The sequence below is a fragment of the Corylus avellana genome, chromosome ca10 (genome assembly GCF_901000735.1).
Source record: "Corylus avellana chromosome ca10, CavTom2PMs-1.0".
Taxonomy (NCBI): domain Eukaryota; kingdom Viridiplantae; phylum Streptophyta; class Magnoliopsida; order Fagales; family Betulaceae; genus Corylus; species Corylus avellana.
Genome location: NC_081550.1, coordinates 12,149,110 through 12,168,946, shown reverse-complemented (window position 1 = coordinate 12,168,946; position 19,837 = coordinate 12,149,110). Strand labels below are relative to the sequence as shown.

Below are 19,837 nucleotides of genomic sequence, written 5' to 3'. Positions count from 1 at the left end.
CGCTTGATCACAGGTTAGTACGCTCGATCGCACTCGGCTGTCGTTCGATCGCAGTAACAAAATCCTATCCCGCAAAACTGAAACACAACATAAAACAAAAAGATTTAAAAAAAAAACGAAAATATTTTTGGTCTTTGATAAAAACAAAATTGAAAATTAAAATAACACAACTAAAGAAAAATAATTCTAAACAAAATTTGACGCAATCCCTAGCAACGGCGCCAAAAATTTCTTGTTCAAATATCTACCTAAATTAATAGGCAAATAATATTACGTTTTACTTGCAAGTGCACAAGGTCAACATAGTAGTTTATGATGCAAGTACGGGATCATTCCCACAAGGATTGCTAAATTTTGCTTAAAATAAATTCCAAAAGTAAAGTAAAACAAGGATTGATTTTGAGTTGATAATAATAAAAAGGTACGGCTTTGATATCCACCACTAATTATATTTAGATAATATAATAATATGCAAATGTTTTGATCATGTTATGTATATCTAATTTTTCTCAACCTAAGGGTATGGGGGTATACTCCTTAAGCTATAGATTTCCTTAAGCAACGAGTTAGGCATGGGTGTATACTCTAACTCTTTTCTTTCTTAAATGATTTAGCATGGTGTATACTAAGTTGTTCGTTAAGAAAGATTAATTCTGTGGAAATCGACAAACACATGAGGCCTATGGCATAGGTGTATACTCCCGGTTGCCCATGTTGATTAACCCAAGAACCCAGTGTGGGTTTCTTCTGTTATTTTTATTAAACCCAGGACTCGGTCATCCAAATTGATTTAACTAACTAGTCCATAGCACATGCATATGTTGATCAAGCACACACATATGGCGAATTCATGAAAGCAGGAATTAAGGAAAAAATCCAGTTTAACCCTTGAAGTTTCATGAGTTTTTCAATTTTAACCCCAAAGTTCAAAAATTGGCAATCAACCCCTCTGAAGTTTCAAAAATTGGCAATTTAAACCCTCCGTTTAATTTTTCCGTCTGCATGGACGAAAATCTATGAAATTACATCACTACCCATAGGCTTTTTTAAAAACATTTCCGTCCAATTTAACGGAAATTAGTAACGGAGGGTTTAAATTGTCAATTTTTGAAACTTCAGGGGGTAGATTGCCAATTTTTGAACTTTGGGGTTAAAATTGAAAACCTCCTGAAACTTCAGGAGAGTAAACTGCATTTTCCCCATGAATTACTCTAGTTAAATATCATAACATGATCACAAAGGCGCCAGTATTGAATATTAACTAAACATAACTAGGGCTTAAATCTAGCCCTACTAAGTAAATTAGTTACACATAAGTTTGATGTTAAACATCTTCGTAAAATATAAAGAAAGGAAAAGAATAAGCCTGAAACTTGAACTTGAAGAGCTCCAATTCTTTTCCTTGGAAATTGTGTGTCTATTCTAGAGGTTTAAGGGTCTATTTATAAGCCTTAGGAATACTCTAGAAACCCTAAAATCATAGGATTTAAGCCCTAGTTCGCACAAAGTTACAAAATCCTAGAAATTTCACTTTCCATATCAAGGCTGGCGACTGACTTGCTCATCACACACGGGTGCACTCGATCGTAGCCTGTGTGTGATCGATCACAGGATTGCGATCGATCCTGTTGTGTTGGGCGCTCGATCGCAGGTGCCTTGCGCTTGTGGTCTTTGCCTATAGTGCACTCGATCGTAGCTCCCCTGCGATCAATCGCACAACCAGAGCCTCCAATATTCTTCAAAATCGCTCTTTAAGTACACAATGTTTAAGATTACTCCCTTTTCTTTCAAGGACCTACAAAAACAAAGAAAACACATAAAAGAACTAAAATGGCATAAATTAACCAAAACTAAAGGATTAACACATGTAAGTTAAGGGCTAAAATGTGAATATTTTAGCACTTAACAAGGAACCTTGCATGCATTCAAGTATTTGACCAAATGTTCTTTGCATATTGACCGAATGGTTGACCACAGTCCCAAAGTTTCAAACATTCAACCAATATACATAATGAGTAAAATTAGGGCTTATGACCTTTTAGCTAGATTACTTCTCGATTAGGATCGATCTTATGTGTTTATAATAGATTCTCATGTACTATGTATAATGATAAGCTATGTTTCGTTATGGCAGGAGTTTGAAATGTCTGAGGAATCGAGTGAGCATACGAGGTAAGTAAATACTCACAACTATTTTCCTAAAAAACGTGCGATATATTATCTATGGTCAAATGTGTGTGTTATATGGGCCTTGGATCTAATGGTTGTTTTGTGATCAGTGTAGCCATATTTGATTGGCGGCTTAGCACATGACATACATCATTAGTAGCATGGACCACCCGAGGTTGGACTCGACCGGGCTCCTAGTGTTATGGATGGTAGCGTACAATAGCTGAGACACCGATATTGTATTATAGGTCCCTCGGGACAGTGCGAACCCTACTAAGAGTGGGTAATATCTTAGGTAAACAATATATGATAGTTATGACCTATTGAAGCATTAGTTTTATGGATTAAAATTCGTGGGCGATTGTCACTAGGATTACACCTACACATCTTTCAAACCAAAATTAAATTTTTGCGGTGTAATAACAGAGGCAACACCTCAATTGCTGACCGAAATAAATACATGTTTATTATTGCTTATGAATCAAAGCTCATTTCATACTCAACTGTTGGATTTACATATAAGTCTTAGAAATACGCAGTGTTGTGGCTTGTTAGGTTATCTACTTCAAGAGGACTTTTGAAAGAAAGAAGCCTAGAGACTTTACCAGGTTTGATTAGACTAACTGTATTAGTATCTCACCGTCTATAATTAATGATAGCATGTACCTACCTTGTGACTTATTTTAGATCAGTCATTTTCACAATCCATTACAATTACTCTGAATATGCTTGATGGGCGATCCCTTAAGTTAGTTACTGTTGTGCACATACTACCAAAATTAATAGGCAAATAATTGTACGTTTTACTCGCAAGTGCACAAGGTCAACATAGTAGTATATGATGCAAGTACGGGATCATTCCCATGAGGATTGCTAAATTTTGCTTAAAATAAATTTCTTAAGTAAAACAAAACAAAGATTGATTTGATTTGATAATAATAAAAAGGTAGGGCTTTGATATCCACCACTAATCATACTTATATAATATAACAATATGCCAATGCTTTGATCATATTATGCATATCTAATGTTTGTCAACCTAAGGGCATGGGTGTATACTACTTAAGCTATAGATTTTCCTAAGCAACGAGTTAGGCATTGGTGTATACTCTAACTCTTTTCTTTCTTAAAGGATTTATCATGGGTGTATACTAAGTTGTTCTTTAAGAAAGCATTAATCTATGGAAATCGACAAACACATGAGGCCTAGGGCATGGGTGTATACTCCCGGTTCCCTACGTTGATTAACCCAAGAACCCAGTGTTAATTTATTTTGTTACTTTTATTAAACCAGGGCTCGGTCTTCCAAATCGATTTAACTAACTAGTCCATACCACATGCATATGTTGATCAAACAAACACATATGATGAATTCATGAAAACAGGAATTAATCAAATTAAATATCATAACAGGATCATCACAAAGGTACCAATATTGAAATATTAAATAAACATAATTAGGGCTTCAATCTAGCCATACTAAGTAAATAGTTACACATGAGTTTGATGTTAAACATAAAAATAGAAAGGAAAAGAATAAACCCAAAACTTGAACTTGAAGAGCTCCAATTCTTCTCCTTGGAAATTGTCTGTCTATTCTAGAGGTTTAAGGGTCTATTTATTAGCCTTAGGAATACTCTAGAAACCGTAAAAATCATAGGGTTTGAACCCTAGTTCGCCCAAAGTTCCAAAACCCTAAAAGTCACACTTCTCATATCAAGGCTGGCGGCTAGCTTGTTCCTCATGCACGGGTGCGCTCGATCGCAGCCTGTGTGCGCTCGATCACATGTCTGCAATCAAGACTCCTCTATGCGGTGCTCGATCGCATATAGTTGCACCGCTGCTTGTCTCCTTTGGTAGTGCGCTCGATCGCAGGTTGCCTACACTCGATCGCAATGTCAGGGCTCTAACTTTGCTCAATTTCGCTCTGTAAGCCCAAAACTTCCGAGATTGCATCCTTTTCTTCCAAAGTCCTACAAAAAGAAAGAAAACACATAAAAGAGCTAAAATGACACAAATTGATCAAAATTAAGGAATTAACAAATGTAAGTTAAGGGATAAAATATGAATATTGTGGCACTTAACACACCCCCAAACTTACATATTGTTAGTCCCTTAGCAATACGAAACTAAAAACTAAATGGAAAAATAGAAAACAAAAAGATAAATCCATCTTTCATGGGATGTATGATTGCATTTAGCATATGCAACAAGCCTTTTAAACTCCTAGGGATTGCCTAGAGGACGAGGGGAGTCTCGTGAGGGTTTTCCAGAAATGTTACCCACAAACAATATGCACAATTCATGTTATCCAAGAAATTAAAGTATCACTCAAGATCATGATTTTCATTCATTAGCAAGCTTAAAAAGTTAACTTCATTTTCACAATGAATTGGAATTTTAAAGTTTAATCACTTACAAAAGACAAGCTAAGGCATCACATGTTTGAGAACAATGTACAGTGAAATAGCCCATAAATATGAAGCTTCCAATTGTTTCCAATGTGCAATGTCTCAAGACCTTAAAGTTCACTGAAATCTCTATTAGAACAAATAACTATGGCATTTATAATTTTTTTTTTGGCCAGGTTGTGCAATATTTAGTTCCCTTAAGCTTTCTAATTGACCCATGTAAGAAGTGTTAAGTCAATGACTCTCAAACCAGCTAATTTTAGGGCATTAGGTGTAAAACACCCCTAAGGACTTACTAACTCGAGTAAAAAAGGATACGAAACCAAACTAACCATGACATTAATCAGATCAAAATTTTTCATCTTCTGATGTGAGCACTCAATTCTTTGAGGCCAGAGGTCTAGTTACTTAGTGCAAAGCTTATCAATGATCAATTTTATTATAATATATATATATATATATATATATATATATATATATATATATTATTCTTTATTTTTTATTTTTTTTTATATATGCCAAAGTATCCATCTAATACATCATCCAGTTTTACCCAAGACATAGAAACACACACATCAGACTTCATGTCATACCCCACAAATTATGTGCTAATGTGCTCTGTGTAAGATCAGGTCAAATGTTAAGTGCTAACCTTATGAGTAATGCCATACTTCTTTATAACCGAGGCAAAGGCATAGTTGTTGAAGTGGCTCCCTCCATCACTAATGATTGCCCTTGGTGTCCCAAATCTAGCAAAAATGTTTTCTTGCAGAAACTTCACAACACTTTATGATCATTAGCCCTTGAGGGGACAGCCTCGACCCATTTAGACACATAATCCACACCCACAAGAATATATAAATAACCAAATGAGCTGGGAAACGGTCCCAAGAAGTCAATACCCCAGACATCAAAGAGCTCTACCACTTGAATATTTTGCAATGGCATTTGATTTCTAGATGAGAAGTTACTTGTCCTTTGGCATCTATCACAAGAGCTACAAAACAAGAAAGCATCCTTAAACACATTAGACCAATAGAAACCAAATTGTAATACCTTAAGAGTTGTTCTCTTGGCCCCAAAGTGCACACCACAACCAAACTGATGACAATGCTGCAAAATACTCAGGTGCTCTTCTTCTGGGACACACTTCTAATGATTTGATCAGGGCAGAATTTGAACAAATAGGGGTCATCCCAATGGTATTGTATAGATATAGAGATTAATCTCTTCCTTTCTTGACTAGACATACTTGGGGGAAACAACTTGGCAGTTATATAATTCACTATATCTGCATACCATGGGAGCTGGATATCAACTGCAAACAACTGCTCATCTAGAAAACTTTCATTCAGTGGAAGATTATCTCCTTCTTCTTCATTGAGTAGTCTGGATAAGTGATCTACCACCACATTCTCACTGCCCTTCTTGTCTCTAATCTCAAGGTCAAATTCTTGCAGAAGTAATACCCATCTGATCAATCTAGATTTTTAATCTTTCTTAGCAAACAAATATCTCAAAGCAGCATGATCTGTGAATACAATAACCTTAGACCCAATTAGGTACGACCTGAGCTTCTCCAAAGCAGATATGACAGCTAATAATTCTTTCTCAGTACTAGAATAATTTAGCTGAGCATCATTCAATCTTCTACAGGCATAATAAATGGCATGAGGTACCTTATTGATTCTTTGTCCCAAGACGGCTCCCAAGGCAAAGTCACTGGCATCACACATGAGCTCAAAGGGTAGACTCCAATCAGGTGCTTGCATTATTGGTGCAGATGTGAGCAGCTTTTTCAGTGTGTTGAAGGTAGTCTTGCATTCTTCAATTCATTCAAACTTAGCCTCTATCCCTAGCAATGCATAGAGAGGTCTAGAGATCTTGGAGAAATCCTTGATGAACCTTCTATAGAATTCGGCATGTCAACGAAAACTCCTCACCCCCTTCACTATTAGAGGTGGGGGAAGCTTGGAGTTGATGTCAGTCTTCGCTTTATCCACCTCAATGCCCTTGCTTGAAATAGCATGACCCAATACGATGCCTTGTTGAACCATGAAGTGACATTTTTCCCAATTGAGCACTAGGTTGCATTCTTCACATCTCTTGAGAACATTCTTCAAATGGTTGAGGCATTCATCGAAACTAGACCCAAAAACACTGAAGTCATCCATAAATACCTCAATGGATTTCTCCACCATATCTAAAAAAATGCTCATCATGCATATTTGGAATGTGCCTGGAGTATTGCAAAATCCAAATGGCATTCTTCTATAGGCGAATGTGCCAAAAGGACATGTGAAGGTGGTCTTCTCCTGATCCTCTGGTGCTGTTGCAATCTGATTATTGCCACCGTACCCATCCAAGCTATAGCCAGCTAACCTCTCTAGCATTTGATCAATGAAAGGTAATGGAAAATGGTCTTTCCTTGTTACCTTGTTCAACTTTCTGTAATCAATGCATACCTTACAACCAGTGGTTATTCTTGTAGGTATCAGCTCATCATCTTCATTCTTCACCCATCCCACTCTTTTTTGGAACTACTTGGACTGGACTGACCCATTTACTGTCTAAGATGGGATAGATAATGCCCACATCCAGTAGTTTTAATACCTCTGCCTTAACTACCTCCTTCATGTGCGGATTGAGTCTTCTTTGTGCATCCCTGGTTGGCTTTGCTTCGTCTTCAAGGAAGATTTGATGCATGCATCTAGCTGAACTTATTCCCTTGATGTCAGCAATGGTCCACCCCAAAGCAGTTTTATGCTCTCTAAGAACTCTCAACAGCTTTTCTTCTTCCCCGCAACTCAGATTTGCAGCAATTATGATCGGTAGTGTCTTGTTCTCTCCTAAGTTGGCGTATGTTAGGTGTTCTGGCAATTGCTTCAGTTCCAGCTTTGGTGCCTAGACAATAGAAGGGACAAGTGAGGTATTAGTAGGCTTGAGAGTCTCAAAAGGAGGAGTGTACTTACTTGAATATTTTGGAAAGGCCTCAAGGAGGTGCACAGTTTTGATGATGTCATCAATGACATCTTCAGGTTCTGGCTCAATGTCCTGCCTTGTGAAACTATGGGTGAGGGTGGCCTCCAATGGATCTTTATGTTGTTCCTACAAAACTAGTTGACTAACACCTTGGATCATGCAAACATCAAAGCACTCTAAATCATCATGAGGTAATTTCATTGCATCAAATATTTTGAATTCTATTGTCTCACCATTCACCTTCATACTTACAATACCCTTTTTCACACTTATTGTAGTATCAATAGTTCTCATAAAGGGTCTTCCTAAGATGATACGTAAGGGTGATGGCATAGGGGATTCTTCCACATCTAACACAATGAAATCAGCAGATAAAATAAATGTACCTACCTTTACGAAACACATTCTCAAGTATACCTCTTGGTCTTTTGATGCTTCTGTCTGCCAATTGCAAGGTGACTGAGGTTGGTTGAAGTTTCCCCAAACCCAGCTTTTCATATACAGTGTAAGGCAGCAAATTGACTCATGCTCCTAGATCCAGCAATGCATGCTCAAAGAGATGATCTCCTATCTTGCAAGGAATGGTAAAACTACCCGGATCTGTTAGCTTTGGTGGTAATTTTCTCAATAAAACTACACTTACCTCTTCTATTAGGGCCACTGTCTCATGCTCCTGAAACCTCCTTTTGTTAGTGCAACAATCCTTTAAAAATTTAGCATATGAAGGAATCTGTTTAATTGCATCTAATAAAGGAATGTTGATTTCTACTTTCCTCAAGGTCTTAAAAATATCCATAAGCTGCTTTTCTTTATTTGGTTTGACTAACCTTTGAGGGAAGGGTGGTGCATTTACCTTTTCCATTTTGTTTACCTTAGAAGTTGATGCTTCATCTAGAGATGCTTGAGGTGGCTCTTCAGTTCCAATGACCTTACCATTTCTAGGAACTGTGACTGCTTTCAGTTGCTGGTGACCCGCTGAATTGGGTATTGTTTGGGCTGGGAATTCTCCCTGCTTCCTTTCACTCATCTTCTTTGCCATCTGCCCCATTTGCACTTCCAGTCTTTGGATGGCTTGATCGGCCTTTGTATTGAAATGTTTTTGATTAGCCATAAATTGCTGTTGTAAAGTCACTAGGGTGTGTATCATATTCTCCAATTGGTTCATCTTTGACTCTTGGGTCGGCTAGCTTGCTTGTTGGAGACCCTTCTGCTGTCCTTGATTGTTACTCTAGGAGATATTGGGATGGTTACGCCATCCTAGATTGTAGGTGTTGGAGTATGGATTGTTCTTGTGAGGGTAATTGTTTTGTCCCACATAATTCACCTCTTCTTGCTCTGCAAATGGAGATAAAGGACACATTTGAGTAGTGTGATCTAAATGGGAACATATAGCACATACCTAAATTGGTGTGTCCTTTTGAACAAGTGACATGTTTTGAGCAGTCATGGCTTTGACAATCATATCCAACTTCTTTTCCACGACAGCCATCTGATTTGGAGATCCCCCATTGAAGTTCACTCATACATACCCTTGCTCTTTACTCCTCGCCTTCCTCTGGAGCAGAATTATTGGGAATGCTCACTTAACGTTTCAAAAAGCTCCATTGCTTCCTCACTACTCTTTTCCATAAGTGCTCCTCCACAAGCTAAATGAACCATCCCTTTGTTAGTATCATCTAAACCTTCATAGAAAATTTGTACCTGATCATCTTGAGGGATGTTGTGATGTGGGCACTTTAGAAACAATGAATTGAATTGATCTCATGTCTCAAAGAAAAGATCTCCATCTCTTTGCTGAAACATTTCAAGTTCCCTTTTAAGTTGTCTTGTCTTCTGGGCTGGGAAAAACTTCTTCAGAAACTTGGTGCTAATTCTTCCCAAGTATGGATAGAATCTGTAGGCAAAGAATTATACCATAGTTTAGCATTATCTTTCAAAGAGTAGGGAAAGAGGACTAACCTGAGTCTCTCTAGAGTTAAGCCATGGATGTGCTACAACTTGCATAGATCAAATAACTTCTTAAGATGCAAGTTAGGATCCTCAATAGCTGTGCCCCTAAAGTGAGTCAATGCATTGAGGATTTGAGGGGAAATATAATAGTTGCCTTCCACCTCCAATTGATATGATATGCACGAGGGTTGATTAAGGTTCATTGGGACGAACGTCTACTTCATCGGTCTCCACACCAGTGGTGGATTTGCCTCTAGTGATCTTGGCACTATTGCTAGATTCTCTTGCAAATCTTTGTCGAATTGTCAGCTCAATTTCAAGATCAAGTGGAATGATGGTTGAATCTTGAGATTGACGACCTTGTATCAATTGAATTGCCTCTTCAGTTAAAGCGGCTTCAATGCTGCTTGCCTGGATGCTCCCTGGAACTGTGCTCAATCGCAGGTTGGTGCGCTCGATCAAAATGTGACGATCGTACTTGGCTGAGATTGGATCGTAGTAACAGAATCGCAGGTTCGTAACTTGAAACAGAAAGCAGAAAAGTTAAGAAAAACAGAAAATCTTTTTGATTTTTGATAACAACAGAATTTAAAATTAAAAATTAAAACAACACAACTAAAGGAAAAGAATTCTAAAAAAAACTTGCCACAATCCCCGGCAATGGCGCCAAAAACTTGTTGTCACAATTACCTACCTAAATTAATAGGCAAACAATTGGATGTTTTACCTACAAGTGCATGAAGTCAACACAGTAGTATAGGGTGAAAGTACAGAGTCATTCCCACGAGGATTGCTAAATTTTGTTTAAAATTAATTCCAAAATTAAAATAAAGCAAAGATTGGATTTGAGTTGATAATGATAAAAAGGTAGGTCTTTGATATCCATCACTAATTATATTTAGCTAATATATCAATATGTTAATGTTTTGATCATGTTATGAATACCTAATGTTTGCCAACCTAAGGGTATGGTTGTATACTCCTTAAGCTATTGATTTCCCTAAGCAACGAATTAGGCAAGAGTGTCTACTCTAATTCTTTTCTTTCTTAAAGGATTTAGCATGGGTGTCTACTAAATTGTTCTTTAAGAAAGTATAAAACTCTGGAAATTGACAAACACATGAGGCATAGGGCATGGGTGTCTACTCCCGGTTCCCCATGTAGATTAACGCAAGAACCCAATGTGGATTTCCTTTGTTACTTATGTTAAACCCAGGACTTTGTCCTCCAAATTGATTCAACTAACTAGTCCATACCACATGCATATGTTGATCAGACACACACATATGAGGAATTCATGAAAACAAGAATTAATCAATTTAGATATCACAAAAAGATCATCACAAAGGCGCCAATATTGAATATCCACGAAACATAACTAGGGCTTCAATCTAGCCCTATCAAAATAAATTAGTTACACATAAGTTTGATGTTAAACATCTTCATAAAATAAAATAAAAGAAAGGAAAAGAATAAACCCGAAACTTGAACTTCAAGAGCTGCAATTCTTCTCCTTGGAAAGTATATCTATTCTAGAGGCTTAAAGGTCTATTTATAGGCTTTTAGGAATACTCTAGAAACCCTAAAAATCATAGGGTTTGAGCCCTAGTTCGCACTAAGCTACAAAACCCTAAAAGTTGCTCTTTCTTTATTAAGGCTAGCTGCTGACTTGGCCATCATGCACGAGTGCCCTCGATCACAGCCCGTGTGTGATCGATCGCACATCTGCAATCAATCCTCCTTGTGCTTGCACTCGATCGTGGGTGCCTTGTGCCTTGTGGTCCTTGCCTGTAGTGCGCTCTATCGCAGCTCCCCTGCGATTGATCCACACCGGTTTCTTGGGTTAATCAACATGGGGAACCGTGAATAGACACTCATGCCCTAGGCCTCATGTGTTTGTTGATTTCCATAGATTTATGCTTTCTTAAAGAACAAGTTAGTAGACACCCATGTTAAATCCTTTAAGAAAGAAAAGAATTAGAGTAGACACCCATGCCTAATTCGTTGCTTAGGGAAATCAATAGCTTAAGGAGTAGACACCCATACCCTTAGGTTGGCAAACATTAAGTATTCATAATATGATTGGATCATTGGCATATTGTTATATTATCTAAATATGATTAGTGGTGGATATCAAAGCGCTACCTTTAGCTTTTCATTTATCTTTATATCTCTTTATTTCTTTTTCATAATATCAATTTAGTGACAATTTGATATTTTTAATCAATTTTAAATAAAATCAACAATCCTTGTGGGATCGATCTCGTACCTGGTGCACTATCCTATCATTTGATCTTGTGCACCTGCGAGTAAAACGTACTAAATATTATCTATTAATTTATGTAGTATTTGGCACAACAAGTTTTTGGCGCCGTTGCTGGGGATTGTTTGATTTTGTTTGGAATTATTTTCTTTAATATATTTTTGTTTTAAATTTTTCTGTTTTTCTAGTTTTTTCCGTAGTTCCTATTTTGCCTCTGGGGGTGCACTCGAGTGTCCAACTAGGGCGATCAAGCGCGCCAGTGCGATCGATCGCACATCCAGAGAGCAACACAATTACTACACTAATTATAGATCTGATTTTTTTTTTTTTGTTTCATGCAGGGTCATTCGAGTCTGCATATTAGTAAGTTTTTGTTTTTAATTTTGTTTTTATTCCCGTTTTAATTTTAAATTCTTTTTGTTTTTTTATTTTCACACATGTGGGGCGGCATTCTAATACCCCATAGACCATGTTCATGTTGCCACGACCCTTATCACCATGTTGGAGAATGTCCTACAATGAGACAAACTTCTAACCAATCTTATGGGTACATGAACCCATCATTCTCTAGACTGGGGAATGATCGCTATTTTGATTTACCCATCATGGAGCCAACAGTCCAATCTCTTATGGCAAGCTCAAGCTCCTAGAATTCATGCTCCACATGCGCATGGACTGCAACAGCATTCGTATCAGCAATTCTATGATCATGCATACTCCTCTCAATTAGCTCCACAGCATCAATATCAGGCTGAACCACCTCCCCTTGAGTTTTCTGAAGATATATTAGCTCTTTTTAGTTCAGCAATTGATGAGATGAAGAACTCTCATTTGAAATCAGTTAAAAGGACGGAGGCCCACTATACACAAAGAACAAATTTTCTCAAAAAGGAAGAGTCTCAAAGTCAGTCTGTTCCCACTCCTCATGGACATTATATAGAGGAAGAGAGTATGTGCTATTGTGAAGAAGATCCATCTCTACAGTTCTATGATCATTTCTATTCCTGTCTTAGCACCAGTTTGTGGCAATCCATTTTCAAGGCAGAAGCTCATGAAGAGGAGCCCTCTCCCATCAATTGGTCTCAACATTATCATGAAGAGGAGCTATCTCCAATTGATTGGCCTCAACAATACCAAAAAGAACAACCACCTCCAAAAAGATCTACCTTAGAAGAAGTGAGTCCTGCCTTAGAAAAAGCGCATGTCAACTTAGAAGAAATAATCTCAGCTTATCTTAGCCAATTCGAGGAAAGAAATTTATCATTTAAATGGAGGGAGAACTCCCTCATGCAATCATTTGAAAGAATGGAGGCTCATCTCAAGCAAATATCAAACATCCTCAAAGAAGAAGAGTGTCAAATTTAGTTGGTTGCCAATCCTAATGAGCACTACATGGAGGAAGATTGCACCTACTATCATGAGCAAGCTGTCACATTGAGGAGTGAGGAGGTGGCTGACAATCAAGTGGAAGGCGGGAAGGAGGAGCAAACCGAAGTTCCACAGGAGCCACATTAGGAAAGAGAAGAAAGCACTAAGATTTTTTCACCATTAGCTCTTATTCTTGAAACACCAAGAGGCCAAGAGAGAAGTCTGTTAGAGCTACCACATGAGCAAATTGAGGACATCAAGATAGAGAAGCTTGTTAAGTGCTAAAATATTCACATTTTCAACTTTTAACTTGCATGTTTTAATCCTTTGGTTTTAGTTAATTAGGTCATTTTAATCCCTTTTTGTGTTTTCCATACTTTTGTAGGCTTTTGGAAGAAAATGAAGTAAATCTGGAATATTTGGGCACAAAGAGAGAAAATGGGAAAAATGGGAGCCCCTGACACTGGGATCGATCCAGGTTCCCGGCAATCGAGCACAATACCAGAAGACAAAGCATGAAGCAGGCCACGAGCGCTTGAGCGCACAACAAAAGAGTGCACAGGAGACACATCAAAGCTGCGGTTAGATTGTCATTCTTCCATATTAGGCTTTTCCAACTCCCAATTGTAATAGGTTTTGAAACCCTACAAAATTCCTATGTTTACTAGTTTGTCAAGGACTTCTAAAGCCTATAACTAGACCCTTAAGTCTTTAGAGTAAGAGACTTTTAGAACGAGAAGAATTGGACCTCTTCTAGTTCAAGTTTCAGGTTTATTCTTTTCCTTTCTTTTCTTTTCTTTAATTTGATGAAGATGTTTAACATCAACTTTATGTGTAGCTAATTTATTTAGTAGGGCTAGATTGAAGCCCTAGTTATGTTTAGTTAATATTTCAATATTGGCACATTTGTAATGATCTTGTTGTACTATTTAACTTCATTAATACCTGCTTGCATGAATTCCTCATATGTGTGTGCATGATCAACATATGCATGTGGTATGGACGAGTTAGTTAAATCAATTTAGATGGCGAGTCCTGGGTTTAATAAAAGAAACAAAAGAATCCACACCGCGGTTCTTAGGTTAATCAACATGGGGAACTGGGAGTATACGCCCACGCCCTAGGCCTCATGTGTTTGTCGATTTTCATAGAGTATATGCTTTCCTAAGGAACAACTTAGTAAACATCATGCAAAATCCCTTAGAAAAGAAAAGAGTTAGAGTATACGCCATGCCTAACTCGTTGCTTAGGGAAATATATAGCTTAAGGAGTATATGCAATGCCCTTAGGTTGACAAACATTAGATATGCATAACATAATTAGTGGTGGATATCAAAGCCTTGCCTTTACCTTTACTTTATCTTTATATCTTATTATTTTTCTTAATATCAAATCTATGACAATTTGATATTTTAATTAATTCAAAACAAAATCACAATCCTCGTGGGATCGACCTCATACTTGCTGCACTATACTATTGTTTTGATCTTGTGCACTTCAGAGTTAAAACATACTAAATATTATCTATTAATTTAGGTAGTATTTGACACAACAAGTTTTTGGAGCCGTTACCGGGGATTGCGGCGAATTTTGTTTAGAATTATTTTCCTTTAGTTGTGTTATTTTAATCTTCAATTTTAAATTTAGTTGTTATCAAAATTCAAAATTATTTTTCGTTTTTCCTAACTTTTTTGTTTTCTATTTCAGGTTGCGGATTAGCATTCTGTGCTTGCGATCAATCATCAGCCGAGTGCGATCGAGTGCATTGCGATCGAATGCACCAACCTACGATCGAGCGCAGTTCCTGGGAGCTTTCGGACCATCAACACTGAAGCTGCCTGACTGAAGAAGCAATTTAGTTGATGCAAGGTTGTCGATCTCAAGACTCAACCGCTATTCCACTCGATCCTAAAATTGAGTGGACAATTTGACAATGACCTAGAAACAAAGAAGAAGAGGAAGTAATTGAGATGGAAGGTTTGCAAGAGAATCCAATTGGGCCAAGACCATTAGAGGCAAATCCACCACGGGTGCGGAGACCGATGAAGTAGGCATTCGTTCCTGCAAACCTCCATCAACCTTCATGCATAGCATATCAACCGGAGGTGGAAGGCAGCTATTGTATTTCTCCTCAAATCCTTAATGCATCGACTCACTTCAGAGGCACAGCTACTGAGGACCCCAACTTACATCTTTAAGAATTCTTTGATTTATGCAAGTTGCAACATGTCCACCGCCTAACTCCAGAGAGACTCAGGTTAGTCCGTTTCCCTTTCTCTTTAAAAGATAATGCTAAACTGTGGTACAATTCCTTGCTTGCAGATTATATCCATACTTGGGAAGAATTAACCACCAAGTTTCTAAAGAAATTTTTCCCAGCTCAAAAGACAAGACAACTTAAAAGGGAACTTCAAATGTTCCAACAACAAGATGGAGATCTGTTCTTCAAGGCATGGGATCACTTCAATTCATTGCTTCTAAAGTGCCCACATCACAACATCCCTCAAGATGATCAGGTACAAATGTTCTATGAAGGTTTAGATGATACTAACAAAGGGATGGTTGATTCAGCTTGTGGAGGAACACTTATGGAGAAGAGTAGTGAGGAAGCAATGGAACTTTTTGAGACATTAAGTGAACATTCCTAGCAATTCTGCTCAAGAGGAAGGAGAGGAGTCAAAAGCAAGGGCATGTATGAAGTAAACCTCAGTGGGGGATCGCCCAATTAGATGGCTACTATAGAAAAGAAGTCGGACATGATTGCTCAGAAAATCTCACCTCTGCAACAGGACACACCAATCCAGGTATGTGCTATTTGTTCCCATCTAGATCACACCACTGAGACATGTCCTTTATCTCCATTTGCAGAGCAAGAAGAGGTAAATTATGTAGGACCAAACAATTACTCCCACAAGAACAATCCTTATTCCAACACTTACAATCCAGGATGGCGCAACCATCCAAATTTCTCTTGGAGTAATAATCAAGGACAGCAGAAGGGGCCCCAACAAGCAAGCCAACCAACTCAAGAGTCAAAGATAAACTAACTGGAGAATATGATACACAACCTAGTGACTTCACAACAGTAATTTACGGCTGATCAAAAACAATTCAATACAAAGACTAATCAAGCCTTTCAAAGACTGGAAGTGCAAATGGGCCAGATGGCAAAGGAGCTGAGTGAGAGGAAGCAGGGAGAATTTCCAGCTCAAACAATACCTAACCCAAGGAGTCACCAGCAGCTGAAAGCAGCCACAGTTCTCAGAGGTCCTGTTCCTGCACCACCAAGGGCACTTGAGCCAAATATTGTAGAGCTTAAGTGCAGCTCTTCACACTAGAGACGTTACAGTCACAAGTAGAAGCGTTTGAGTGGTCTAGGAACTCATGCGCATCTACTCAAAACAGTGGTACTGAGGCCACTGAAGGCGGTACATTTTTTTTCTCTTGTTTTTCATCATATCAATTCCTTTACTTTACATGTGTCTTGATTATCCTTTGTGTTTCATTTTCATTGTTGAACAGTATGTATTTAAAAAAAAAAAAAAAAATTTTAACGTTCTATTACTACGATCGATAGCAACAAGCATGCGATCGAGCGCAGTAACTAAATGATGGCCCTAAACATTCTGTTAGTACGATCGAACACACCTTGGGTGCGATCGAGCGCACTCAGACAGCAGGGCACGTGACCTATTTTAGGTCACTTTCCCCCTAATCCCCTTCACACTCTCCTGGTGCCATACAAGCTACCCAAACACCCAACTCCGACCACCTCCAATACTACCACATTACCACCATTTTCCACCACTTTAACCACCACCGCCTCACCGCACCAACACTTGCATAGCCCCATTCTACCCCAAGGCCACCACTTCCATCACATATCACATTCCCCATTCTCACCCACCTCCTCAACTCCGAACCCTCCCACAGTCATTTTTTCTTAAACTTTTAGCGCAATGTGGGTGTTTATCCACCCACATTGTCGCTTTGTGTTGGTTTTTTTGTATTTTTGCTGGGGGTTTTGAGCAGTGTTGCCTTGTATTGCAAAGTTGACCATCTCCAGTGCACACCAACTATTCGATAAAAGTTCCCAATCAAGCTTAACATGACAAGAACCCGTGCTTCATCCTCCCGGGGGTCCGAGGCCCAAGCTACTTCTCCTCTGCCCACTTTTGAAGAGTGGGAGCTCCTGTTTGAGACTACCTTCACCATTCGCGAAGACTTTCAAAACCATGAGGCGACTCAATGGGTGGTCACCAAGTTTAAGTGAAGAGGACTCAAGAAGCTGTTCAAACCGGTCACCTCCATTGCCTACCGGAGATTCGTATTTGAATTCTATGCCAACCGGTCACCCCATTGAGTCGCTATAAGGTGACTCAATGGGCGGTCGCCAAGTTTAAGCGAAGAGGACTCAAGAAGCTGTTCAAACTGGTCACCTCCACTGCCTACCGAAGATTCGTAGTTGAATTCTATGCCAACCTTTCCTATGACTGCAACAATTTGGCCGCTCTCTCTTCCAAAGTACACGGCCAAGCCATTGACGTGACAAGGGCCGACATTGCAGCAGCCCTTCAATGCAATGATAAGCACCCTACAAAAGCCGCACATCTTGCCGAGCAACAACCCCGATTCTATATGGTGGAAATCATTGAAGATATGTGCCAAGGGCAATATGCAGACGCCCACCATAATGCTAGTAGCCGATCCAAGCTACCCCAAAAGCTTTGGTTTGTGGACTCCATCTTGCATCACAATGCCTTCCCCTTGGGACACAAAACTCAGAGGTGTGATCAATTTCTACAAACCCTATACACCTCCCACAAGGATGCCTGTTACTCCATTCCCAACATTATTTGGAACCAAATACATAAATTTTGAAATGGAGTGCACATTGGGGGAGCAGAGTCCACTCATTCATGGGGGTTGCCTTTCCTATACCTCATCACGTATATTCTTCAAAAAAAGGGCATCAAGGGCACCACAGCAGACGAGCTAGTTACTACTACTCCTATATTTGGCATATGCCAATGGAATAAGGGCTGCTCCCATATGCCCCGAGTACTCCCAGCACCAGCAGCTAATGAAGAAGAGAGTGAGGTCGAGCCAATGGCCGAAGATGAACTGGCAGCTGCAGAGGAGGAGGTGACCCCAATCATTTTTCAAGCCATACAGTACTGCTCCCTTAATGAAGAGATAGCAGGCCTTCGAAGAGAATTGGCTGATCAAAGAAGGGATGCTCGGGAAGATAAAGCATTAATGGATCAACGACTAGCTGCCTTGGAAGAATTGATGTGGACTATACTTAGCCATTTACCACCATCTTCTGAAGCATCTACTTTCGGGCAGCACTGAGTAGGGACCATCGTCTGGCTGAAGACGTAAAACTTAGTGCTTATGCAAGGCACCCCATAGTTTATCCTTTTATTTTGTTTAGTGTGTTTTAAGTTCAATTTTTATTTATTTATTTTTAGTTTTGTTTCTTTTTACTTGTTTTTGTGTTTTCTGACTTTGCAGGGACAAGTGTGCTTCACTTCAAGTTTGGGGGTGTGCTTTGAGCCATGCTTTCCAAGATCATGTCGACCATCTTCCAGGTACACTCTTTCCTTTAATTAGACACATTGGCGACAATGTGTCATTTAAGTTTGGGGGGTATGGGCACACGTGTTGTTTACACACACTTTGTCCCAATTTCATGTTATTTGTTTGTTTTGTGTGTTTGTTTGAAAATAAAATAAATTTGTATGCATGTTCATGTTTGCCCTAAAATTTTAAGTTGATCTAAAAGAATTTTAATTTGAATTCATCAATGAGCTTAAAATTTTGAACACATGATCTGATGAGTGAATCTGTTAGTTTGATTACTTGTTGAGGACAGTTGAAAAATCACATGTTTGATCTGATCACACAGGCACATTAGCACATAATCTGTGAGGTATGCAATGAGGTCTGTTATGCTTGTTTCTGCATCTTAGATGAAATTGGATGACTTCTTAGATGACACTATGGCATATATAGTGATGAAAAAAATGATCATTGATGGCTTTTCACATAGTAACTGGACCGCTTGCCTCAAAGCATTGAGTGTTCACGTCAAAAGGTGAAAAATGTTGATTTGAACAATGTCATGGTTAGTTGATTTTGTTGCGTTTTTGACTCGAGTTAGTAGGTCCTTAGGGGTGTCTCTACACCTAATGCCCTAAAACCATCTGGTTTGGGAGTCATTGACTTAACACTCGCTACAAGGGTCAGTTAGAAAGCTTAAGGGAACCGAACATTGCACAACCTGGCCAAAAAAAAAAAAAAAAAAAAGAGAGAGAAAGAAAATATATGCCATGGTTGTCATTCTAATAGGGATTTCAATGAATTTTGAGATATGGAGACATTGCATACTGAAAAGATTTGGAAGCCTCATAATTTTGTGCTAATTCACTTTACATTGTTTTCAAACTTGTGATGTTTTAGCATATGCTTTGTAAGTAATTGCACTTTGAGATTCCAATTCATTGTTGAGATGGAGTTCATCTTTTTAAGCTTTTTAATGAATGAAAATCACGATCTTGAAGTGATGGTTTAATTTTGAGATAACATGAACTATGCATGATGTTTGTGGGTAGGATTTCTGAAAAACCCTCACGAGACTTCACTCGTACTCTAGGGAATTCCTTGAGGTTTAAAAGGCTTGTTGCATATG

The 19,837-nt window shown here is 38.6% G+C and overlaps 1 pseudogene; it reads right to left on the bottom strand.

The window, feature by feature from the left end:
* The window catches only part of LOC132162946 (uncharacterized), a 150,986-nt pseudogene extending 133,628 nt beyond the window's left edge, over positions 1-17,358 (bottom strand).
* Positions 17,359-19,837: the final 2,479 nt, after the last annotated feature.